We start from the raw sequence: 27,873 nt of genomic DNA, 5'->3' as shown, positions 1-27,873 counted from the left end.
TGATAGGACAAGGGGTAACGGGTTAAAACTTAAACAGGGGAAGTTTAGACTAGATATAAGGAAGAAGTTTTTTACTGTAAGGATGGTGAGGCACTGGAATGGGCTGCCCAGGGAAGCTGTGAACGTTCCTCCGTGACAGTGTTCAAAGCCAGGTTGGACAGAGCCTTGGGTGACATGGTTTAGTGTGAAGTGTCCCTGGCCATGGCAGGGGGGTTGGAACTATATGATCTTAAGGTCCTTTCAAACCCTAGCTATTCTATGATTCTATGATCCTATCTCTCATAGAGGTGGAAACAGATCTGGCACTGCATGGTACAATTATTCCTTTTTCTAACTAGCATCTACAGAAGTCCAGGATGTGTCTCTTAACAGCCAAAGAAAGACACTTCAACAAATTATGTTTGATAATCACTTGAATTCTGGATCAATCTTTCCATTTGACCTTCCTTACCCAAGGAGCAGTAACTGCTTTACTAGCATCAGTGAATTCAGTCTCAGGTTATGCCTTAAAGGAGCTTATTTTCCCTGTTTCATAGATATAGAAACAGAATTAGAAATCAGAAAACTACAGTTGTACACAGTGGTATTTGTAGAGCTACAAGCAGAACGTAAGCATCCTATTTTCAAGATCAACTCCATTTGTGGTACAGCAGTTTCGTTTAAATTAATCAGATAATGCAGAAAGCTATTCTTTTATTCTTTTCCATAAAAGAGTCCAGAAGGGACAGCCTGTGACCTACGCTACACTGCACAACAACAAAGAGAGCTTGCCCTCTCAAGTGCCTTCCCACATCCTTCCCTAAAACCCAGAATTTGTCCATCACTGAAAAAGGTTACAGAGTTTTACCCAGTAATATGTATAACTGTGTGGTAGGACTGCTGAGTTATAAAGAAAGTAGCACGTCTTTTAGCATGGGGCACTAAAGCTTCTAAACATTAAAGGAGAAACAAGATCCAAGAGTCAAGTCAGGGTTGGTTTTGCTGGTGTTTGTTGGTTTTCCTTTTCTTTCAGGAGCAGGGGAAGAGGGTGAAGCAGTGAGGTGAAAATTAAAAAAAAACCAACAAACAAAGAAACCCTCCATACTACTTCAAATTTCATTGTACTCTAGTGCTTCTAAGATGTCTCCTGCCTTTGTGTAAAGGTAACACAGCCTCGAATCTGTAGGATATAAGCTTCACCTCAAGACTTCTTTCTACAGATTAGCAAACATCTACTGGTAGATTTAGATTACCAAATTGCAGTTGATCAGATCTAGACAGCTGTGATTCCTAAATGCTGCAGGGAAAAAAAACATTTAGGAATCCTACTCAAATAAAATTTTCATCCCAGTCCAGTAGTATTTGTGACTGAGGTAATAGAAAGACCATATACACTACCCCAAAGCTAAGAAACAAGTTTGATGCCTCTGGCCAAATTCTCTGCTAAGTCATAGAACAGAAGATATATCTGCCTTCAGCAGGATTTTCCTAGTATTTCAAAGGTACCCTTGGCCTCCAGTGGGATGCAAGATGTAAACAAGCCAAGAACTTGTCTCAAAATTGCCTACAGTTACTAAGACCCAACTACCACCCACAATTCCCATTAATTTTTATGATGCCATTATTTTGTTCCCATCTTGAACTCAGTAGCTTTCCTTTTGATCTGTTCAGGTGATTCTTCTCATCTTCCAGGCTGATCCTAACACCCTATTCAATGTTCTGAGAAAGGTACAGTCTTTTCCTCCACTTTGCTTTTGAATAAATCTAAGCACTCTGGTACTAGCCTTCTGAATCCTATTAAGCAATGATGTAGTTTCTTCTCTTAGAAACAGCAAGTAGGCTTCTTCACTGGGCTTCGTACAAACTGTTTGTGATCTCTACCACAGACAAGTATTTCCAGGGTCAAGGAAACCCTGCATGCACTACAGGTACACAGTGGAAAGAAGAATATCTAGAGACATCAGATAGACACTGTAACTAGCATAAAAAACTACAAATAACTGCATTTGTAACCTTCAGGATGTAAGGTAACCTCTGACAGGAGTCAGGAAGAGTATGTCCTCTTTTATCACCTTTCTTAACTTGGAGGGTGGAGGCAGGGAATAAAAAAAGGAAATGTTTCCTTTAGACTGGAACTGTGTTGAATTGCTCCAGAACACAGCACAGAAAACACTATCTCTACCAATAAGTATGAAATACGGGAATCTCAAACCATGTGATTTGTGTATGATGAAGAACATGTAACACTCTGAAGTTTCACTCATACTTCCCTCAGCATAATGCTTTTCTATTTGCCTTGCCCAAGTCATTACTCTTCAAGATGTAAGTTGATCAGAAGTTGAGAGCAGGGACATTTTCCCTTGTACTTTGTGCAAAGAACGCAGAGGGGTATGCACTGGCTTACATTAGAGACAAGATTCCATCCAGAATTATTATTTGGTCCCTCTTGGCACAACAGTTGTTAAACTGCTACATTTTGCTACTTCAACAGGACTTTCTAACCTTGCTGTGTCTGCACACATTGAATGTTGATTTCTGTTGAAGCTGCTGCTAACGCAAGGCCCTGAAACACGGCGCTCCATCACAGTCAGAAGGAAAAGAAGGTACAGTGGAACCAGGGAGGGGTTAAGGAAAACACAGAGAAGACTACTGTACTTGGCTGTACAAGCAACTTGTGAATATGTCTCAAGAAATGTCCTGTATTGTCAACTGTAATAAAATCTCTCAATAAGGAAAACAGGGATGTCTTAGAGAACTAGGAGTTCTGTTTTTTTGTGTTCACTTCATGCATGGTTTGAAAAGATTCTCTTTGTAAAACTGGGGAGAAAAAAAAAACCTAAAACAACAAAGTCACAGCTTGTTTTTCTAGGTAGCTGGAGATAGATGTAAACACTGCTCCTTTAAGGAGAACGGCTGCAAAATACCATTTGGGACATGGATGGGAAAGCAAGGATACAGAAATAAAGAAGGGTTTTATTTAGCTCTTATTCAGCCAACTTTAAGTAGGAGACTGAGAGCCTGACTGTTACTTTGGGGACAGCAGCTCCTCTGTGGCAAATAAAATCTGAAGGAGAATAAAGTGAGGCTGAAATAACTGAGGAACAAAATGGTCTCCAAATTATGCAGGTGTATGCTTAAGATGGGCAGCTAGCTGTCAGGCAAGAAGACTTTAGAAACAGCACCAAAGATCTCAGATTCTTTTCTTCTTAAAGTTGGTATAACCTGATCCTCTCTGTATTATCTGCTCATGGAGTAGTCCTTTTCCCTATCTTTAAATGACAGTTGATAGTATCTGTATGATACAGGCCAGAAACAGCCTTCTGCACTATTACAATACTAATTACTTCCCCCGAGTCGGAGGAAGACTGTCCAAGTTCTGCATACGCTCCCCATTTCCTATTGAAACATAATGGCTTAGCACATGAACATATCTCTCCTTCTAGCACCTGGATTTGTTTCAGTAGGATGAAGTAACTAGCCAAGTTCCTCCTTTATCTAAAGGAACAGAAGCCTATAATTTTCATGTTGATATCCTAAGATCATGCCAGAAACACAGGACAAGTGCCTGCATATACTTGGATAGAAAGACTACTTGGGCGAGTTTTTCATATTTGCTTTAGCACCATCTTAATATAGTTGAAAACTACTTCAACTCCCTGCCTGTTGAGGTTAAGCTGGCATGTTCGCTATTAATTTTTTAACAATAGCCAAGACTGAAGAACTAGTCTTTGAGGGAGCCACCTCAGAAAAATGTAGCAGTCTGTTGTGAATGCTGCTTGAGGGGCTAAGCTCTGCTTTATCTCAGGCATGCTTTTTAGGATGCCTCAACTAAGTGCAGGGACAAAACACAATAAAAGAGTTTTAAGAAAGTTAAAAAAGCAAGCAACAAACCTTATCTTCCCATCTTCATCATAAAAATGCAAAGCTACTCATATGGCCCACTGCAAAAGCATGCATTTCCTGGAGGCACCGTGCTGTCTCACTCATGCACACATACAAGATGTACTGTACAGATATCAATTGGAGGTCAAAAAAATCCCACTGCTGACCAGCACAAAAAAAAAACCTCATATTTCACAGTCAGGAGATTCTTACAGAGCTGCATTTCACAACACAGCAGCTGAGTAAGGATTTTTAAAAACAGAAAAAACATCAAAGTGTGTAAGGGCCCAGATACATGATTTCTCCTCAAAATAAAAAGTATCTGTTCCCACTGTTTAGAAGGAGAGAGAGTTGGATGTGGTTGTGGATTTGTACAATGACATGCATGCACAGCATCATGCTAGGAAGCTTGCAGTTCTGTGATGAAGATCATGAGCATGTGTTCATGTATCCCAGGACAAAAGCATGCGATTGCATGCCTACTTACATACTCAAGCATACGCATGTTGATCAGGCAGGATGAAGGCAGAAACACAAGTTTGCACATATGCAGCTCTGTGTACAAAACACAGATTTAGAGCCTGAGTGCAATAACTTGGCAGTCAGAAGAATGTGATGTTTCTCATGTAGAAAATACCACCCAAGCTGCAAAAGACATTTTTCTTGCTGCTCTTCCATTCCATGTACATGTTGGCACCTCATGCTGACATGAAGTCATAGCATATTCCAGGAACAGCTCTAGGAGATTTTTTTCTTCCTTTTTTTTTTTTTAAAAGAAGGAAAAATGGCAAGTTTACCAAAATTGGCTTAAACATGAATACTGAGACCCTGAAAGATATGTAGATGCTTTAATCGCAGGACAACCATCCTCCAAGAGAAATCTTGGGAATCTGTTTTCCTGTGAACACCAGCAGAGTCAAAACCACAGTGAGGTCATTTGATGACTGTGGAAGAAGACAGAGGCTTCTGCAGGCTCTTATCCAGTTTGCCTGCACTGTATTAATAAGCTGGGACTTCTGACATTCATAATGAAATCCAGTCATTTCTGATAAAAACAGGAGGATTATGTATATTTCCCTGTTTATGACAGCATCAACTGAGGCTTTGAAGCAGTGCTGTGAGTCTTGGATGGCTTCTCTATGCTTAAGCCACTGACTGCTTCAATTGGAACCTAAACAGTGCTTTTCTGTGATGTGTCTTCCTTCACAGACATTAATTATTTTCTAGAGCTTTCTAGACCATCTAATAAAACAAAGGATCAGAAACGTGAACAGCTACTCTGCCTGCTCACTGCTGCTACCAATATAAGATCTTCAGTGACTCTAAAACCACAGAACCTATCTTCTCCAGTTTCACAAAGCCATGCCACAGGATCCATATCCTGTCCCTTCAGCTTCTAACACATCAACAGCATGACAGGAGCCTCAGGCATTAAAGCTGTGGACAGCAGGCGCCACTGGAATTCCAGGCAGAGAATTAAAAGCTGGTAGCCACAAGAAATTATTCCAGCTAACAAATGTTCTGCAGTGGGAAGACACAATGACTTTGTCATCTCTATCAATTCTGACCAGGCAAGAAACTACCAGAAGAAATCGGACGTTACAGAACCCTACCACTGACAAATACCGATACATCTTACACCCTGGGCATTAGACTGGCATACCTCAGAAGCTGGGAAGAAAAGGTTCTCTGAAGCTATGACTCCTTATTGTCAAACCAGCTAAAGGATGATATTTATCAATCAGCACTGCTTACTGGGTTGGTATTTTGATGGGTTTTGGTGGCATAGGCTGAAATCAAAAAGAAACGCTATGTATTGCCTCAAACACTGAGAAACAAAGATGCATCAAATAATACTTGTACCAGTCTTGCAGATCTGTTATTGGAAACTTTTTCATTGTCAGGGTTACAGTGCCACCAAAATGTTCAGATAAAAGTGCAGACTGATGACAGATATTCCTTCTTAAATAGATTTAGTCACATGTACAGAGAGGCAAAGAACACATTATCAAGAGACTGAGAGCAACACCAAACACAAGAACAATTTCACCAGATTTTCCAACTTGCTGCAATGGTTTCAGGCACACAAGTGGCACTTTCATTTGTTTTTTGCTTTGCTTACAGGACAAAGCACACAACTCCCTTTTATTCTGAAGCCTGTGGACTTCAAATAATCCAGACAATTTTTCAAGTTCAGATGCAGCAGAAAAAGAGGAATGACCCCTGGGTCATGCTATTTTTAATGCTTGTACCCCTGCCATGTAATCGCTTCCATGCAACTTCTACAGAGGATGGCAGCTTTGGAACAGTACTCTTAGTACTGGGAAATGAAAAGAAAAAAAATGAAAGAGGGAAGAGCGAAAGGGAGAGCGAAAGGGAGAGCGAAAGGGAGAGCGAAAGGGAGAGCGAAAGGGAGAGCGAAAGGGAGAGCGAAAGGGAGAGCGAAAGGGAGAGCGAAAGGGAGAGCGAAAGGGAGCTGTGCAGGAATAAAGATGTTTAGAAGAAGAAAAGAACATGTCTAGAGACTCACTGAGATCCCTAAAGTTTACCAGAATCGTACCTTAAATACAAACAAAAGACCCATACTTTCTGATATATGAAAGAATTTTTTTTTACGGTGAAAACGATTACTGGGAACAAACTTCCCAGGGATGCAGTAGAGTCCCCATCACTGCAGGTTTCCAAGATGCAACTGGACAGGATACTAGATAGTGTCATCTAGTCTCCCTTTCCCATAAAAGGCTGGATCAGATGATTTTTTTTTTTCAAGGTTCTTTCTAACATGGGCTGTGTCATGTATCTATGACCATTCAACTGAGGATTTGTTTAAAGCAATTGAGGTTTAACATCCAGCTGAGTGCACTCTAGATTCTACTTTCTGAAAGCCACCTATATGGACCAACATTGTCAAAAAGATATGCAGTTGATTTTATGCCATTGTTAGGATTTCAATGTGACATTTGTCCAGCAGTAACACCAGAAGTACTTAGTGGTTATAGGACTGGTTGGGCATTTATGTCTGTGCTGTCCATGCTCTTTCAGCTTTACTGTTGGCTTTGGATCTTCTACTTGCACAGCAATAGTATCTGTAATATTATGATTTTTAGCTTTGCAGTTGGAGCCAAACAAGCACACTTGTTATTTCATGTATTGCTTTCCAGTTGCCAGTTTTTAAGTCTAGACCACTGAAGTTTATGTAGAACACCCCTTTGTTCTGCTGGCCTCTAGTGACTTACTTCTAACCCTCCTCCACGCATTTCCTGCTGTCAACAGAGAAGCTGAGATGGTTGGAGTCATTAGATGAAGGTGTCAAGTGTTGGCAAATGGTAGCTAGGCTAATGCAAAGGAGTTATGCCCCAGCTGACCATAGCCATTCATGTCTCTGAAGCTTCAAGGTACAAAGAGGTGCACAAATACTGGTATACAGAACTGAGGTGAGGAAGAACTAGACTTTGTGCAGAGGAAAAGCAAGGGAATATGAGGACAGACATATGAAATATGTCATACACCTAAATGGGGCAGTGAGGTATTTTTAAACCCACTTACTATATGAGAAATCATTGTTGTTTCTAGCTTAACTAAAGGTCTGATTGTGCCACATGAAGCTATGGCCTTCTAAATTTAAATTTCTTGAGTAAAACAGCACTGAGGGATCACAGCAGAGGTTTTTGTAGTAGCTATCTAAGCCTGCTTAAAAGTCAGGTTAATTACCCAGGTGGCTAGCATGTTCTGAAGTTCAAGGCACCACAGCTGCCAATTATTTCAAAACTCCCCAGACTAAAGTTAGTTCAGGCCTGTCAGTGTGCATCATGCATTTTCTGTCTTAAGCAGTGGTGCAGCAACATTACACTGGTATGTTGCTGCTGCTTTCCATAATTTCATTTCACCATCAGCTAACATGCATACTAATGGTTAGAAATGGAAGAAAAAGGAGACTGTAAGGTACTGTAAGTCTTTGTCATGACACAGAGTCAACATGTGTTGCCTCAGTACAGTGGCAGTAATACCATCTCACAGAAAAAAGTGTGATGTTATCACATTAACTGGGTGTTTGTAAAGTAGCTCAGGATGAAAAGTAAATGGCCAAGAGTGAGATTACTGCTTATGTTACAGTGCTATTCACTAGTGCCTGTCTAAATTGTCAAGATTTGTAAATTCATCCTCTCAAATAATGCTCTCAGGAGTTCTTCGTTATTCAAACTCATTCTTGGTAGGACATCAAAGCAGTGATATTTCTCAGCTGCTGTATCACAGACTGCCTTAGACTGTAGTGTGAAGGTGACTTGTGAAGGGGCATTTTCTTCCTGTGGAAGAATGAACTTCTGGGAAATCTGTATTATTCCTCTACATGGAAGGTAGAGATAGGAGGCCTGAATACACAAACAGATAAGAATAAGCTGGGAAAAATAGCAAATAGGGAAGAAAAAGAAGAAAGGTGATAAAAGAAGACTAACCAAAGCCAAAAATTCAGGGAGGACAAATATTTCAAGAGGGCCCAATCAGAAGGTTAAATGTAGAAAAGCAAAAATCAGTAGCTATTCAAGTTCATATGAATGACAAACCCTGGAAAAGAACAGACAGCTCAAAGTAGAGAATGAAACCAAAGACAAACCATAAGGCAATGACAGGCAGAGTCAGTCAGGAAAAGATAAATATGGAACTCAAGAGAAAACAGTTCAGCAGAAAAAAATGCAGGAGATTCATATAAATTTTAAGGCTGCAAAATTCAGACAAGCAGCATTGTCTGAGAAGGCTGTGGTACCATTCAGAGGGAGAGCTCCCAAAGACCGTTCTCCCATTACTTGGCAGGGAATCTGACACCTGTGAAACTTCAGCAAAGGGTAGCTCAAGACAAAAATGCCACAGAGGCAAAATGATGTCTGTGACATGACAAGGCAAAATACCTAGTTCAAGATTTTTCAAAGCTATAGAGAATGTGAGGTCACTTTAAATGAAACTTAAGTCCAACAGAAATGGGAATATACAAAGAAGTCAACGGAGAAGGAAAAGGTCTGCCCAGGTCACTTCTACATACTCCATGCACCAATTCCATCAACCTGACAAATCAAATTTTAAAAAAGTGAAGGAGGAAAAAGTGATACTGAGACACTGGGGTTTATGGAAGCTTTTCTGATTTGATTTTTTTTTTTTTTGTTAGAAGACATCAAAAAGCAAGGAGCATATTTTGACTACCCAAAAATTTTCATTTTGGACAACTCAGCTGCTTAAGTTCTAGCTAAGGTGCACAGCGAAAAGTAGGAGAAGCACATTCCTGTACAGCATGGTTTGAAGAGGTTATGTAATTGTACATGATCTGTGAGGAGGGAAAGCCTGTGTATCTGTGTGTGTATGTGCATGTGAACATGTGTATCCATCAAAAAAAAAAAAGTGAGGATGAATGAAAGTTTGAATCTCCCAACCTAAACATAGAATCTTATCATTACATAAAAGAATGTGAGAGATGGATTTAATTTATTTTCATTAGGAAGGAAGCTTTCAAACTCATTCACCATTTCTACTGCTGTATTATATTTCTTTCATCCTAGGGACTCTGCCTAATTCAATTGAGTTCAACAGTTTAAGCCTACCCACCCTTGCAGGGAGCCAGAAGGAGACAGAAAAACAAATGTTAACAGACTGACAAATTTTGGAAAATACCACATGCATCTGTGACACATAGGGCCAAGACGACCAAGTCATAAAAAAATCTAGCCCCCCAAAAAAGATGATTACATAGAAATCAATGTCACTGAGAAATAACAGACTTTCTGAGAAGCCAAAATAAGGGTGCTGGCACCAACTGTGATGAGGCCTGGATCCCACCCAGAACATCTTGGCAAATTCCCTAAGTTCGGCAGCAAGTCAGTCTTCAGAATCAGACACTGCTCTTCCATACCACACAGACAAGCACTTAATAATCCAGAAATCCATTATCCATCCTCTGCTGTAAGTGGTAAACTGTATTTTTTCCTGCCTTATCCCAAAACCAAGAATACAGTCAGTAGGTCATGATTCCCAAGAGTCTCTACTGTTCTCCTGGAGAATAACTAAAGTGCAGTAAGACAGTTTCTTGTGCAAGTTGTATTGGAAAGGGAAGACTAGGTTACCATCTGTTACTTATCATTATCTCTGCCTGCATAAAAGAACATGTTCATAATTAAATTACGTTTGAAGTTAAAACAGGGGGGAAGGAAGAAAAGCGGCTTAAGAAGAGCTGCTTTTGGGCTGCTCAAAGGAACTAGGATAAGACAGGGTTGTTTCTTTTTCCCCTGGTTGGGCCTAGGAGATGTCACCAAGAGATATTTATTCATTTGTAGGAAAGGTTAAAGTACCATCAATTTTCACTTCTCTTGTTACAGAACACACCCAGAATCAAACTATGTTTAGACAGATTGAGCAGGGTATAGTTCATGTTGATAAAGACCCAGTAAACATTGCCCAGAAAGTGGCACTGCAGCCCGCCTCAGGAAAGCTGAACTCCATTTAAAACCACTTAAAAAGGAAACTCTTTACAAATTAAGACTTGGTAATGAGGAAAATAAGATCAAAGGCAGAACTGCATGCTGATTATGAGAGAACTTAATTAAGGAAATTGTACCCATCTGCACAATGCTAAAATAGCATCATGTTTGTTTCCAGAATTACCAATATTCCTACTTCACAAGAAAAATCAGAATAGTGCCCAGGCTAGAGACATTTCATAACACTGTTGCCCATGTATTTTCCAGATCCTTGTCTTAGGTATTAAGTGCTTACAGCAAACTCAAGGTTCCTTGTAAAAATATATTCAAGCAAAAGAAGGTCTGAATGTCAGACTCTGTGTTTGGTTTGTGTGGCAAGGTTTTGATAGCAGGGGGGCACAAGGAGGGGTTCTGTAAGAAGGTGCCAGAAGCTTACCATGTGTCTGACAGAGCCAATGCCAGCCGGCTCCAGGAGGGACCTGCCACTGGTCTGAGCCCACCAGTGTCGGTGGTAGAGCCTCTGGGATAACTTAGTTAAGAAGAGGGGGGAAAGAGCAACTTCAGCCAAAGAGAGAAATGAGAATATGCAACAAAAACAGCTCTGCAGAAACCAAGGTCAGTGAAAAAGGAGAGGAAGTGCTCCAGGTGCTGGAGCAGTCTGCAGTCTGTTACCACTTTTTAAAGAGAGAAAAGAGACTCCAGCATTAGTGCTGCCTAGGAACTTTCAGGTATGTCTTTTCTTTGTGGAAGTGTTGCCTCACTGGAAAAGGATAATTTTGGTCATTCGTATTGGCATTATGAATGACTGGCAGCTGTGAGCTGCATTACCAAGTGAGCCTTACAGTACCATGCACAGTATGCTTAGTGTATCACAAATGTATATATTTACTAAGAAATTAAAGAAAACATGGGAGGAATGCTCAGCATCAGGCCCTCAAAGTTTGAGCCTGTTAAATGTATTCAATATCACATTTGCAGAGGGGGTTGGTAATAGCAAAGAATTTTGTTGTTCTGCAAGCTGAATCCAGCCACTTGTTTCCTTCTATGGACATTATATGGCCTTTTAAAAGTATATTTATTTCTGGCTCTGCCTCTCCTGTATGAACACTCTCCCCAGGATTCTGTACAACTGATCCTGATCGCAGAACTCTAACAACAATCACCAGCAGGAGTTGAAGAGCAACGTTTGCTTGTCATGACCCTCTTCTTCAGTTTCTGTACAAGAGAGGAACCAAAAAGAGAACAGTGGTGGACTGTTTATTAATGCTTGATTAGAGTCCCAAGGAAGCCACATTTGGGCATGCAGCCAAACTTCAGCCTCCTAAGTCCTTGTGAGGGCTGACCAAGCACCAACAAGTATACGGATCCTCCTCTTTTTTAGGGTCCAGAGAACTCCTTCAGCACCTATTCCCTGCACATAGGGCTGAGACCTTACCGCACCTTCTGAACTGAACCACACAGAACTTGCATTACCTCCATGGGAGGAGTGCCCAGATAACACAGGAAGTCTAGTCAGGCATCCTCTGCCAATCCTGTCACATTTCCAACAAGAGAACATAAGTATACGTACAGTACAACTAATGTCACTCCTCCTTCTTAGGAGAACCATCACAAAATGAAAACACAATACCAGAGATATACTCCAAGTAAAAAAAAAAAAAAAAAAAATTTCAGCAAGCCTATTTCCTTAGATAAGTAAGGCCAATCATTACCATTCATATTTCATAAACAAACAAAATCAGTGAGTGACTACAAGGGGCTTGTCATAAAACAGAAGAGTATGCTGGATTCTGAAAAATCTAGTAGGTGCAAGGCACATGCAGCTAGTCTTTGCTGGCACTGACTAGAGACATACTTTAGGTGTAAGCTTAGGCTCTTCCTGCTGGAGATCATTAGGATGGAACTGAAAAGAAAAAGACTGGTTCTGCTTCTTTGCATAGAGTCAAACAAAGGTTATTTAAAATGTATTTACTTATAGTCATCAAATCAGCAGCACCTCATGCAACAAATGATTAAAACTGTTCAAACAGGATATAGAAGTAAAAATGCTTTGGATAGAGCTATCAAAGCTACAGTCCTGCTGAATTTTAAAAGTATATTGCAACACCTTTTTCTTGGAATGTAGCTGCTGTACTTAAAACTGGGTGACAAATACTTTTTTTCCCCTGCCTTTGTATAAGGGGGAGAAGGAGGGGATATTTATAAAAGAAAAACATGTTTAAATTTCTTTGCTAATCAAAAAGAAATCTATATGCATCGTAAAATACAGACACCAACTTCAGAAGAGCTCAAAACCTTAAAAAAGTTGATGAATCCAAACAGAACTCCCGCTTTTCTCACACTATCTGCTCTACCTATCTATTACATACCATCCACTCTAATCCAGGAGCCAGACCACAAAAGTGCTGGCTCTCCCTCCTCTCCACCCTTTGTCCTCCTGCCCCAGAATTCTACCCTGAACCTCAGACAGCTTACCTGAGACTCGTACTTCTCTACAAAAAGTGCTGGTTTTGATACACTCTGTTAAACAAAAAACTGTCTTATAAGAGACATCCAACCTTAATCATACCACTTTAAATCAGCAGCATGCTGATAAGTCTAGCATAAAGTACAGTAGCATGCTGAATGAACCTTACATTTTTTCCTACTGAGTTTAAGGGCATTTGAGGAATCTTGTAAATTATGCCACTGAGCACTGCCCAGAGAGGGAAGCTGCATCGGAACATATCAAGGTCACAGCAAACCTTACTCAGCTCTCTCTCCCCTCCATGCCTGCCCTCAACTACAGCTTAGCGTGGGATCCTGACAGCAGGAGGTTCCCACTGACAGGCCTTTGACTTCATCTCTCCATCAGTCCCTGGACTCTCAGCTCTTCTCAGGAACCCTCCATGCACTTTGAAGAAGAGAGATCCCAGGCATTTGCCTGGGGCTCTGGGAGCCGCTTGCCTCATTCCTTCTGAGGAAACAGCTGCAAAGTTGCCCTCAAAAACTCATTTGTGAGCTGCATTCCCTCCAAAAGCTTTATCAGCCGGCTCATTTAAAGCAGATTTTTACAGAGGGATGGGAGAGCTGGACTGGATGAAAGAACAGGATGAATGCCTTTACCTATCGCAGGCACCATATCCTCAGACTCAAGTCATTCTTCACAAAGTCCTCAGTGAAAGCTTTTTACAGGTGCAAACACATAAACATGCAGGCTACTTTCTCCTTCTCCCCAACTCACCTTCCTGTCCCCAGAGTTACCGGAAAGTTACACATAATCTCTGCCTATCTAAGAAAATGCGAATGGCCACCTTTTCCTGCTTCTGTCTGTCTGAGAATTGACTGGAAAGACTAAAATGCTCCAGAGTCTAAAGAATTTATCAATCCAAGGCACAATGACACTGATGATGAAGAATATTGGGAAGAGGAGCAAAATTTTAATTATCTTCCCTTCTTAGGGAAAAACAGAAGGTGAGAAAGTCAAGAATCTTCTCAGATCATAGGAAAATTGTAAGAAAGGGGAAGAACTGTTACAGACCAGTATTAGCACAAAACCAAATGGGCATGAACTGGCTACGAACAAATTTAGTTTGGAAATTTGGAGCACATTTCTAAACATCACAGGATCATGGTAATTGAATGGCTTCCCAATAGGAAGCAACAGAAGCAAAGGCGTTTAATTTTGAGGCAGAGATTGGTAAATTTACAAAAGGTAAATTATCCTGCAATGTAATTTCCTGCAACTACAGAAACGCTGTACTCCGTGACTCAGGAGATCTCTTTCAGTCTTGCACGGCTCATCTTCTGCTGAGCCAAGACAGGATAAATAAATAAATACATAGAATCCAGAGACGAGGTGCAATAAAGCCAGATTATTTAGCAAGGTGAGTCTGCTTTCTTTATTAAGCAAACTGATGGTGGTTTTGTAAATGGAGTTTGTCTACCTGTGGGGACTTTGGTAGTTTTGGGTGAAAATTTGGATCATAAGGAAGACTGAATCAGGAACAGTCTATATACCTATGACCACCTGCAATGAGCAGTATGGAGGTGAAACCTCCCACCTATCACGCAATCATTAGACTAGACTGTGAGAAGTTATATTCACAGACCTGTATCCAGGGGCAAAGCTGTCAAAAGAAACTGTAAAAGGGGGTAGATAAGTGAGAAAATTAAAACAGCAAATCATTCATGAAGAATCCAAGTTAAACAAAGAAGTTTCATTTGACATGTGCAGGTGGGTATAGAAACAATCGTGTCTTTTTCAGACTTGACTGAAGTTTTACTGAAAAGAAGTCTCAAAACCATTAAAAAGAGTCAGGAGGGAGAAATCTTTTCACATTCTATTTCTATATTAAAAAGTCCAGGATAGTACCACCCTATTCTACACACAGAAGAAAAAGCAAAACACATGAAGTTGAAAAAGCATGAAAAATATAGTACTGTAACATAAGAAGTCATCTGTGAACTCTCCTATAGCACATCAAATATCAGTTATTCATTCCCACAAATGGAGTCAGTGTTGATCCATAAAGCTGCAGCTCTGTATTACACTTCTCATGCATTTAAGCCAGACAAACATTCCCAGAGGATAGAAAGAACCTGCTACAGTGAGTTGTGGTTCTATTTTGAATCACATCACAGCATTACAAATCACAGCTTCAGACAGTGGGATAAGGGACTCGATAAACCAAGTAGCATGATAACTTCATAGAACCATAGAATAGTTCATATATATCCCTTCCACACACATAGCCATGTGAAGAACCAAATCCCTTCAAACCGTACAACTACAGAGCAACGATCACTCTCCTACCTACATGTATCCATGTACCATTATTCACACAAATATATATTTATTTTATATTTTATATTGTTTACTACATACTGTTGTACAGTAATACTATCTAACCCTGTCCACACACACACCAAGACTGTTTATCAGTCTTGACCTCTTACATTTGATGGAGCGGAAGAGAACACAAATTTTTAATGCAAAAACATTCCTTTGGTGCTGGCTTGTTCTGGTGGTTTTTCAGCTGTGCTCCACAAAAGGTGGTCCTTGGAAGCAGTCACTAGACCTATTTAGTAACCCACCAGTTCCCTGTGACCATTATCCCACAAGAAACTCTAAGTGCTGAGAATGATACAGTGGTTCCCCTGTCGGTCTAGCATATTTTTAGAGTCAAAGTAGTTTATAAATTAAGTAAATATTTTGAAGGGCAAAAATAACAACCCACAACTTAAAGGCTGGATTGGAAAACTAGCCATATTGCAAGTAGCCTTTACTGGAACTCCAGTTCTGAGTCTGATCTTTGCTCTGGTTCCCAAAGAAATATTTTGAAAATGTGCAAGGGCATTAAAAAACAGCTTCCTTTAATAAAGCATTTACAGCACCCTGTGCAGATTAGCAAATCTATTTGAAATATGGAAAGGTTCCTGTTAACCGCCAAGTAAAGATGAGAGACAAGTCCTTCAAGAGAGTTCAAATATTGCTGAGGTATGAGATGCTGTATTTTCCTAAAGAATTTTGCACATTGAATGCCTGGCTATTAATATCATTTGGTTCTCAGTCTGAGAAAGTGAAAATGCAACTCTGAGCTATTTTGACTGTCTGTCTGGGCCTTGGGACATGAAAGGAGTCAAAGTAGCAAGCATGGGCTTAAGTCTCCAAACCCTGACAGTCACACTTTCTTCTTCTTTCTCTATTACTCTCAAAGTCAAAGCTCTGCAGTCGTTGCCTTCTTTACAGCTAATTAAGGTGTCTTGAAAAGATAAATGAATCAGAGGAAAAAAATAACATGACTGGATTATATATATATATATATATATATATATATATATATATATATATATATATTGCATTTTTCCATTTTAATTTCACCTACCAGTCAGCCACCTTAAGCATGACACAGGATGGCTGGCAAGAGCATATTATTGACTGAAAGCTAACTCGCCATTTGTTTTCAGGAGTTTTCTTAAGTGGAAAAAAAAAAATAAAAATAAAAGGTTGTTCCACATGAATAATTCCCTGAAGGGCTTCCAACCCAAATGCTGCACAGTATTAGACGACGAAAGAACTGTTAGAGAAGTGAACAAGAAACAGAAAGTGAGAACTACCTTGCCAAGTTTCACTCTATAACCTGAGTAGTGTGTCATTAAAAAATAGCCAGCACAAAGAGTGAAAAACAGCTTCCAGTACAAATATATACTTTTATAACCAAGTGCTCTATAGACAGAAATAAAAGATTTTTTTTCTACAGAATTTGCTTAAAAGACAGTTTAAATCTCAGGAAAAAACATATATGCAAACATGAAAATACAAGTTTGTATGATGTTTAAAAACAGTTTGTTTAGCTGTTTTTTTGTTTTGTTCATTCGTTTTCTTAAATACAACATCCTGCCAAAACGAGTTTAGTCTGCGTTTAAGTTATTACACATCCTTGCAGGTACTATCACAACCTCTGTACCGCTGTCATATGGTCCCTCTGTTCCACCTCCCACTCTCAAAGGAAGTATCTGCAGTTCAGTCTTTGACTTCTGGATGAGCTTAATGCAAATTAAGCATGCAATTTTCCAAAGGGCCTGTGAATCAGGCAAGGAACGCAGAGCCTAAAAGCACAGGACTTGTGTAATGCAAGTGGGGTACTGAAAACCGCATCAGGTGATTGAATGATTCACAGGGCTGGTAATAGTCTACAGTATGCCCTCCCATCAGGTCACTAGGCTGTATCCATTCTGGTTAACCAACAAAACCATTCCCATTTCATGGCTGCTCATGTGAATTGAATTGATCAAGGCTGTCCTAACAAGTGAGCACATTTGCCATATTATTATTTGTCACTTAAAAAAAAAAAAACATCACAAGGGCTTCTATTGGCATAAACAGATTACAGAATACGCCACCCCAAATCTAACCAGTCAGGCCCTTGTCAGTAATATGACAATGCTGTCCAAAAAAAAAAAAAAAAAAAAGAGATGTCTAACAGAAAGATGCTGGACAAACTGCAGAGGTTTGATCCTCTGACCCAACCAAAACACACAGCTAGAGAGCAGCACTGGGGAAGCCAACTCAGCCATGGCCCAAGGCATCACTCGTTCTGTGGCTGAACAAAGGGACTGTGGTCTTCCCGGGCTGTCAGTTTAACAGCTTTCACCCAAACTAAATGAATTTGGCTTTTTTAAAATGAAAACAAAAGAAATCCAACGCATCAAGGAAGCTGTCCAGGATTTTTAGAAGATAATAATCCTTCAGCTTACTGAGATCTGTGGTTAATAAAGAGATGTGGGTGCCAAGAGGTAGCTCAGCCCAAGTTGCCAGTGTACCTTTCTATTCATGAAAACCCAGCCTTTTAGCACACGCAAATTGCGCACATTTCATCAAACTACTGTTCATTTTATGAAAGTACCAAATTGCCAGAAAAATAGGGGTTTTGCTTACCAGGAGATAAAAATTGAGCCTTTAGCATGTTTTCTTCAAAAAAGTACCCTAACAAAAAATTATCATTTTGATGCAAATACTGAAGCTTTTAGTTTATTTTGTGTCCGTTCAGCTGCACTAAGATGTATTTAAAAAAAAGAAAAACAAAACATCATTCATCCCCTGCATCCCTGCATCTTTCCATCCTGTAGCTGAAAGTGTATACTAACGCCCAGCCTTCTGTAAAAGGCCCAAGCTGTCAACATGACAGTGTAGCACCAGTGTAGGCATGCACATACATGCACATACACAATATTTATAAAACTGCTGCTGTAAGGGATTTGGTGTTTATTTGTTTAATTAACTGAAAATGGTAACACAAAAGCTTTTCATTTGGCACAAGCTCAGGTTTCATGAACTGCTGGAAAAGATTCTCTTGGAGAAATGAAATTAGTGTTTCTCCATATACTTTCTGTGGATTTCAAAATAAAAACAACTATATGATCATGCCAGTTAGCAGACAGATATAGGTAAAGTTATAGGTCTTGATACATCTAGAAAGAGCCTGCAGAGCTAGACACACAATCTGGCTAATGCTTCATGTTGGCAAAATGACACAACACCCCACTAAAGAAAAACAAACCCCCAAACCAAACATGAAATGTAAGCGAAAAGAACTGAAAAGGCAGTTGCAAAGGGTGTCCGTAGCCTACCTGGTGCACCTGGATGTTGTGTTATACACCACATGGCATAAAAGTTCATTATTTGATGCTCCTGCTCATCCACATTTCTCACTATGTCAGGTTTCTCAAATAAAACAATGCATGAGAGCAGGAAGCTAAAAATGATGCAGACTTCAGAACAGGTTTTGCTCTATACTCCACTTTAAAAGTCAGCAGTTGCACTGTGAATCAACTATCCTACCACGCCTCCCCAAAGGAACATTTGACAGGATGGTAAGCAGCAGACCTGAGTATAAAACCTAACCTTTCCAATGAAGGCACACAAAAGTGCAGCCCATACTAAATAACAGTGCTGCCAGCAGCCACTGTCTTTTCTTCTCATATGGTACATTTAAAATCCATGGTCTCTTGAATTTATCCAATCATAAAAAAAAAGAAGGGGGAATCTCAGCAGGGCCTTTTTTAGTCCCTAAAAATCTAGAAATTCCTACCTCTTTTCCCCATTTCATGCTCCAAAACACAGCAACTTGATACATACTTTTGCTCAGTGCTCAGAAGATTATTTCACAGGTTTCAGGGTGTAGCAGAGAACAAAAGGGATTTCACCATTGCTTTGATTTACTGGCTGGCAAGGTCAGTGCAGTATTTAAATTTGATTATTTAATGATATATTAGGTCACTACCATGTTTTTATAAGTATAATTAAACTGGTAGAGTGACTAAAAGTTTTAGGCTTTTTTTATACAGCCTTCTTGTTCATTATTTTTTACATTTAAGAAATAATATTCTCAATAATGGATTGAGATCAGAGACAGACTGAAGTTTTCCACGGATTCTGATTAATCTGGTTAAGAAAAGAACTTTGTAACTACAGGTAAGATGAAGGAACAACTCAGTCATCAACTTTCTCAGATACAAGATGACAGCTGTATATATGTGAAGACAGAAAGAAATTAATTCCTTGGAGGATGCTCATGCAAATGAGCATCGGCTAATAGTCTGGAAGAGTTGGGACTAGCTGCATACAGGGATGTACTCCACCAAAACTGTTCTTTGGGGAACACATTCCTGCAATAATTCATTTCCATTTCCAGCTTCAGAGCTATTAAGTCTTATTTGCTCTTCTTCACCTTCCCTGAAAGTCAACATTTTTTGATGTTGCACAGGACAGCAACTTGAGAGATCACCACTTATCCTGATAAACATATCTTTTGTGTAATGGAAAATGTGGCATTCCAAATGATTGCAAAAGTAGAGACAGGAAAATAAATCAGACATAAAAACAGATCTATCACTTTTCAGTGTAAAAAAATTGTCCATGAAAGCTGTTATGAAAGAACAAGTCAGGTTACTATACTGTCAGCACAGTGAGCATTTGATATGAAACTGAGGTTTTAAGTTGGAATTCTGTTTCTGTTATATAAAGCAAAAAGAGGCCTTATATACAACAAAGAATAAGACCACATTCAGCTCAACTATGTGAGTATCACAGGCCTTCATAACCCTTGATGAAGCCATCCTGCACTACATGAAGCCAGAAACTTCCTCAGGGAAATGATTTTGCAATAGGCTTTATGAAGTAGACTATATAAGATGCTCAAAGATGAACTAACAAGAACGTGAAGTTCTGCAAAAGACCAAAAACAACATTAGAAACTGACCTGTCAGTAATCTGTTGAGTAACTATGAGTCTTGCCAGAGCAAGACTCTCTCAGAGGGCAGTGTCAGTGTAAGCAAGTTGTAGACAAGTGCTCCAATGCACAGAATTAATAGTACTGCCAACATCATAAGTTATCTCCTGGCAGATAGAAAGAACAGTCTCTAATGAAAAAAGCTATTCAAGAAAGCTCCATTTCTTTAACTTGACACAAATATAGATGGAGGATTTCTTCACATTTTAAATATCACACACATGTCATATTAAGCTCACATTTTGGAGACTCTGCAGGAGTTAAGTGCATGACCTCAGCATCAGCCACAGACAGACTTACAGTGTGGATTCTGAGGTACAAAGTAACTCAAAGAAAAACACTCAGGAGCAAAATAAAATGCATATTAAAGTGAATTTCCAAACAACATAGTACAAATAGGATCAGACACATCAAACTGTCTCTTCCATTTGTGAAGCAAAGTTTTTAATTTGAAACGTCAGCAAGTAGAACTGAACTAAAATCACTCTACCATATTAAACATGTCATGCAGACATGAAATAGATTGGGAAATGTAACTGATAGAGCTTAGCTGAACATCAGTGACAGTGGAGGAGACACACTTTTCAGTAAATAAATTAGCCTTGTAACCAAGACAATCATCTGCTAGGTACAAAACTGTTGCAGGGCACATAGATGATGATAGCTCTATGATTCTCAATGCACTTGCTCCACTGCCCAGGGGTTCAGCATGTCCTGCACAGCACACGGGGGACAGCTAAGTAATCCCAAGTAGTCTGTTTATAGGAAAGTGAAAGAGAGTCCTCAGTAAATTACAGAAGCAGGAGTTGGACATCTGTCTAGTGCCTGCTAGTTCAAAGACGAACTGAAGAGGGGAATCTTTCCTCTAATCTAGAAAATCATTTCAAAGGATCATTGATACCTGGATGTCAAATGGACTATAAGGAGTACAAAGAAATGGCTATTTTTATCCTCAAAACCTATTAATATCCCAAAGATGCACTCCCTCATAACTGTGTAACTGACTCTTGCAACTAAGCTGACTTCCGCTCACATACTCCACTGATTCAGCAGAGATAGTAGCAGTCTAAACTTTTCAATGAGGTGGGAAAATTATCAATAATTGGGAGTTTGAATGACTACATTCCATATGGCCATTCAGCTCTCCTAATCTGCTTTGCCCAGCATGTCCATTAAGGGCCCAAAACCTGCAAATCTTTCTGCATGTGGTTTGTCAGTTACAGGAATAAAGCCAGACAGAAACACCTTGTTGTTCAAGGCACAACCAGAGCCCCAAGTCAGAACAGAAACAAGTTCTGTAGTGGTTGTATCAGACAGGAACTTAACAGCTCTGATCCTTCTCCACTTACAATAGAACTGGACCACTTAAAATAATACTTTCATTCCTTTCAAAGCCTTTGAAACCTAAGTTCCTACTCCACAAAGTGGCAGAATGTTCTTATACCCAACAGGGTATGCATAAGCAAAAATACACACGCAGAGGTAAGGACAGTCTATTGCTGTATTCTCTAACTCTTTTTTATATATGGGCAAAATATGCCACAACTATCAGCCTCTATCAGCCTCTATCAGTACCAGTAGTGGTACTGGGATTTCCGTGAAGAAAGCTGCATGTCTGCCCCTTCCCTTTCCCCAAACTACTTCACAATATTCTGTTCAGTCATTAGGGTTTACAGGTTTTACTATTCAGCTTACAAATCTCCAATCTCTGCTACATATCCATACTGGATACAAGGAATATGTTCCCATATCAGATGTCTAACTTGACAGTTGGATTGCCTGCAACTTGATCAACATTGAGAGTTTTTCTTCACCTCCTACACCGAGTAATATGTCTGTCAAGCAATTCCATGCTTTCCTTGCCTTTCTCTATCCATGCTGACCCCACAACACATTCCAGAAAAGATAACAGGGTCATCACCAGGCTTTAATTTCTAGATCTGATTAATATTATTTAGATTTTTTTTCTTTATAATTCAGATAATCTCTTAAAACAAGCAAACAAGCAAACAACCTCTACAACTTAAGGAGATATAAATTAAAGACATCGACTAACTGGATGCTAATGCTAATGCTGCAGCATTCGGCATGTGTGAACAAATTCTGCTTTAATGATTTAAAGTATCGCTAGTCGATCTTTCACTTGAGTTTTTAACAGCTCCCTGTCCCAGGGAGGGTTATCCCAGGTGCAGCAACGTCGCCCTCTGTCCGAAGCAAATAAAATGGCATTTACTGCCTCTGCTAGTCCAGGGCTGCCCGTGTATTTAGTTAAACAAACATACACGACACTCGCTCGGCAATACTTTGGCATCCAGATTTTCACTGATAGCACAGTTTTAAACAGATTCTTATTCCTGTTGCACACATTCCAGTCGGTTTTAAAACTGTTTAACACGAGATTTGTTTTCACTCTGGAAAAGTAAATGACAAGTCACTTCAGTCTTCTTGAAAGTTTTTTTTGTGGGCTCCCCCTTCTTTAATCCTCTCCTTGAGAAAGTCAATGACAACTCTTAGCAGCTTGCTTTCCCTCCACATACAAAAGCACTTGCTGGTTTCCCCTTCCCCACTCCTGCAGCAAAGCGTCAGTGTGGAAAGACGATTTAAAAATAGCACGAACACTGACAAATCCTCAGGGTTTTTTACACTTTTATTTTGCCTCCATGTTTTCTCAGCTGCTCTGCTTACAAGACAATTAAAAAAAAAAAAAACACCAAAAAAAACCTACTGAAAAAAAGACAAAAAAAAACTATTACAAATTCAGAGACTGGGAAACTGCAGCCCAAGGAGGAGGATGTAACTTTAGTTTGACTTACCAGTTTTATCCAGCTGTATACTTTCCTACTTGCTTTTTTTACAGCAGCCGAGCTCCGTGCTCAGGACCGTCCACCCCGTGCGAGGGAGCCAGGCAGAGGGCTGATCCCCACGCTGATGCTGCTGAGCGAGTGGAGTCGGGGTGGCTGTGCCGGCGGCTCCTGCTGCTGCTCCTGCTACTCCTACTGCTGCCGTGTGCGCTCTCTCGGCCCCAGATCAGGAACTGCTTCCCATTCCCCAACCCCACTCGGCGCTGTAGGCTTCGGGAGGCAGGGCCGGCCCCTGCTACTGTGCTGCGTTTTCTTAAAGGGACAAGCTCCGGCCCGCCGCCGGCCAGGAGCCACCAGGGCTGCCCGGGCCGGCGCCTGGAGCCGGGGGTAATTGCCCTTTCCAGCCCGGGCGTAACCACTGCAGGATAGGCTTGGCTCCTACGCGCCTTGGCAACAGGGCCAACGCTCCTCTATAGAGTTTTCATTAAAGGCTCTCGGGTGTTGCGTTGGTTTTGGTTTTACTTTTTATGCTAGTTCTGCTTCCTTCGCACCTTCTGCAGCTAGGCGGGAATCACCGCGCCGCGGAGGAGACGGCAGCAGCGGGAGCGGCCGCATTTTTCCCTGGACCGCGAGTGCGGGGCCCCTTGTGGGGCTTGGTGCAATCCCTCCAGCCCCGTGCCCGGTGCTGCACGATTGGGCACCGCTCCCTTCCCACAGCCCACGGCGGTACTAGGGTGAGGGATATCCCCTGGCAACCCGGGTCATTGCGACCTGAATGAATTTTATTCCCCGTAACAGAGAGGGTCTGACTTAACTGAATAAAAGCCCTAATTTCCCAGTTTTTCCTCTTCAGTCATTCTCTGGATAGCTTTAATCCCGTGTAAACCCCTGTTTCTAGCTTGTTTTCTGACTTCACTTTCAAATGTATCTAATAATATTAATAGCTAGATTAATATGGGGGAGTTGCCTGACTCATGTGCTGCTGTCTGCACTGGAAGAAACCACATTTTATGTCAAACAGTAACGCTAAAATTTGGAGATAGTAATACCATCTGTTTTTTTAACTCATGGAAATATATGGTTTGCTCTCTGTATGTGTAAGTCATTTGTTTTCATTACAATAACTGAACTTTCATGATGACAACACCAATCAACACATATCACAAGGGAAAGTCATACATATACACAAATATGTATATATGTAATGGCACAAACAGAGAAAGTAAGTTACAGGGGAAAGAGATTGCCTTCAAACTGGCAGGCCAAACCAAACAAGATGAGACCGAGCCAACACTGTCCTGTCCTCTCTGCCTTCACACACACCGGTGCACGGAATGGGTGCAAATGTTAGCAAGCTATAATGTCCTTCAGCTTCTTTGTTCCTTTGGTATAACAACATGGGTACAAACCAGAAGCTGAATCCAGCCCTTTTGATGCTAATGGTCCTTCACAAGCTGGCTCAGTAGCTACCCGCTAACTGCCAGCATGTATGCATTTTACCCTGTAAGCTAAGTAGCCATTTAGCCACGTTACTGAATTATAATATTCAGCATTATTAACCTTGTGTTAAACCACAGGGACCCATAAATATTCCTCTAGCATGAGCTGTAGTGTGCTCCTGCCTTTCTCAGCATAAAGCCTGGGAAAGTTTTCTGTGATTTACACATACAAGCTATATGTGATGCACAATAGAAGTGATCTTCTAAATTACATCAATCCTTCCGTCTGTTCACATGTTTCCATTGGTCTATTACTCTTCACTTTCCACTCACATCTCTGCTTACTTTTTTCATCTTAACCTCCAAGCCCCTGTCCCTTTATTCCCTGTTTGCCCCTTCTGCATGCCAGGTACTTCTGCAGCTGATCTCCATTTTTTGAGCTCCCCCTAACATTCTTGGTCCTCCCATTTTGCCACCATCCTCTCAGTTTCTCACTGGAAGAGGAAAGAAGAGCTGAAAGAAGAGGTGAGAATGATTAACCAGTTCCTTCTCTTGCTTCCCTCTCCTTCCTCCAGCCAAGATTCTGGAGACAAAGACCTGTATCAAGCCCTAGAAATTAACTAACCTGCAGCAGCAGGCCAAGGGACAAGGGTTAGATAGGCTCACATTACTGACACCATCTCCCTTCTCACCTTAGCACACTGTACCATTTATTACGATACAGTGTAACCAAGACAAATGGCTCTTGTCCATTAGTTAAAAGTTAAAAGAATGTTTGTCTTTAAGACAAAGCTGATCATCCATTTGATACCTCAGCTAAAGTTATTCTGGTATGTTCAAAACAGTCAGAGTCTACCTACAAGAAAACAGGGTAAGGTGCTACAGTGGATGGGGAAGTGAATGGCAAAGACACCAATAATGGAGAGAAATGGGGATTTGGGGTAGCTAAAGCCATGCTCCATTGCTGCAGGTACACAAAACAAGAACATACAGAATACCAAAATATGCCCAGCAGGAAACAGGCTTGTGCCACTGGACCAGAATGATCTAACCACCATAAATATTAAGGTAAAAAAGAGCATCTACTGTTCCTTACATACATTGCTCCTTACTCTGCTCATAATCCCTTGTGAAAGCTGCACACACACCACACACACACCCCCACCCCCGCAACATCTGGATGTTCCATTGACAGTGCACTGTCTAATGGTTACAGCACAACTCCTGTTTTCTATTACTGGCTGTAGGAGAAATGTGTGGTATATTAAATAAAATAAAGGACATAGAAATTGGGTTCTGCTGCATGCTTCAATATTTAGTCAGCAGTAAATGAAACTAGATAAATCACTGATTCTTTCTGTGACTGTTTCCCCAATAACAAAAAAAGTCCATTAAACTGTGGTGTTATATAATTGAATACTTGTATTAGTAACAGCTTGGGCCAAAAGATGACAGAGAAGCCAGCTTTTTGTTATTAAATACTGCAATGCAGATACCTCAGTGAAAACTGGAAAGTGTTGTAAGTTTGCAAAAATGTTTGATTCTGCAGAGCAATCCCCTTGCACAAGATGTGATATTTAATAGGAGCTATTTTGGTGTCTTAGCTTATGTGGGGCAGCAAACCAGAAGTCATTCCAAAGCTACCAAGAAAGATAGAAGGTATGTTTCTCTTTCTGGACAGTGTATCATGTAAGGTCTACATCCCAAGACAGCATAAACGTACCCACAAAGGCAGCTCCTTCTGAGTTTGAGAATAAGACCATTAAAGAAATCACCTGCTTATTTCTATAAGCATTTTTAGGCTCTGATGACCAAGGTCAAGACCAAAACGCTAGGGTATTATTGGTGTATAAGGGTGCCTAATAGTAAAGAGTGAAAAGACAAGGGGAAAGGCAAATACAAAACCAAATAGATTATTTGCTGCTCAAAACCAGGTTCCTTATAGACCGCAGAAGCAAAAGCTTCTGTGAGATGTTGCTCCACCTCTGGAGCTATGAACTGTTTGTCAAATCCCTTGTCAAAACAAAAGGACACGGGTATATTAATCTAACAACAAAACTGCCCATTGTGAGAGGAGACCCAGTGCCAGGCTGCCTGGTCCATCTGACAATGAGATTAAACACCACAGCTCTGTGAACTCGGCCGCATGCCTTGCCTGACACCACCAGCCAGGGAAGCTATAGTGTCTGCAGCTCAGCCACCACAGGCTACAGAACTAGCAAGGCTTTCACAGCCTCCTTACAGAGATTGTTTCTGCATGTCTCCCAGTCTCCAAAATACCACACAACACTTTGAGCATCTCTTGAGTCTGACATGCAGAGCAGTATTACCACTATATACTAACATTATCTTTACTTATCACTATCCTTACATATCAAAGAGCCACAAGAAATTCTGTCCCCTGTTGCTGAGGGGCTGAAATGAGGCATATATGGTCAATTCAACACAGACATGCATATACGCTCCTTTAGGTAATATAATTCTTCTAAAATTATTTCTATCTTTGGGCTCAAACCACACCATCAGATCTAAGGGCTAGATTCCACTCCCACTGACTTCCTGATGAAGAAGGATGAAAACATACTCCAATTCAGGGGTATATAAATTTCAGATTAAAACTTTTCAGTCCTTACCCACATCTTTAATGTGCTAGTACTGCAGCTTGAGAATGAAATTGCTTTGAACTTTAAAAAAGTAGGGATCTGGACAATGCTCATCTGAAATAATGTTCATTCTTAATTAAAAATTAAAACTATTAGTGCCACAAGATTGTTTTCCACCTGATGAATCACAATGTGTGTACATACCTGCATGTGAGTGTATGCATTTATACATGTGCATGCATGCAGATGTTTGAGTGAAACTGCAGCAGAATTTACTGTTGTTGAGGTTAGCTTGCATCTGATGTATTGCTGGTGTACTTTTTCTGCAGCATTCCTGACACCATGGAAAAATGGTTTAGTTAGCTGCCACTACAAACCCAGTACAAATGTTTATTTTTAGTGGGCTTATTTTCTCAGCAAAAAGAAACAAATTGGTTGAAAGAAAATAAATTTGTTCCTTAAACTTAAGCCTTATCAGATCTGTAGGATTTGTGCAGGTAATGAAAGTTATAGCCTTCAACATGAAGATAACATTCCTCAGCAATGCCTTCAATCAATATACTAGCTCTCAAAATACTTCTGCCAATTGTTTTTAAGTTAAAAGGTTTTTTTTCCCCCATTATAAAATGTCCATGCCACAGAACTTAGTCAACTACAACTACATTAAAATCTGTATCCATCAAAATAAGATATAAGATGTTAGTTTGGACTATCCTGGAGATGATAGATTCCAATTTCATCCTTTTCCCTGTGTTTTTCCTGTATACAGCTGCTTCTCTTTCATTGGCTTCCCAAGCCCATTATAACTCTTTCTCCTGTATTGGTTAAGATTTAGTGAGTGGTCTGCACAGGTTGTTTGCTGACAAGGGAACACGCAAGCCTGAAAGAAAAGCCATCAGTATTTGCTGCAACTCAGACAACAGCTATGGAAAGAG

The 27,873-nt window shown here is 40.3% G+C and overlaps 1 protein-coding gene across 2 annotated transcripts in view; it reads right to left on the bottom strand.

The window, feature by feature from the left end:
* Positions 1-23,060, bottom strand: part of DAAM2 (dishevelled associated activator of morphogenesis 2) — a 167,830-nt gene extending 144,770 nt beyond the window's left edge. For both annotated transcript variants that reach the window (XM_057429989.1, XM_057429990.1), the window contains exon 1: positions 22,909-23,060. The gene's annotated coding sequence lies outside the window, so the exon portion shown is untranslated. The remainder of the gene's footprint in view (positions 1-22,908) is intronic.
* Positions 23,061-27,873: the final 4,813 nt, after the last annotated feature.

The sequence above is a fragment of the Pezoporus wallicus genome, unplaced genomic scaffold (genome assembly GCF_028554395.1).
Source record: "Pezoporus wallicus isolate ANWC-B61680 ecotype Strahan unplaced genomic scaffold, APGP_CSIRO_Pwel_v1 contig_5353, whole genome shotgun sequence".
Taxonomy (NCBI): domain Eukaryota; kingdom Metazoa; phylum Chordata; class Aves; order Psittaciformes; family Psittacidae; genus Pezoporus; species Pezoporus wallicus.
The sequence above is the reverse complement of the archived record's forward strand: the minus strand, read 5'-3'. Positions and strand labels throughout refer to the sequence as shown.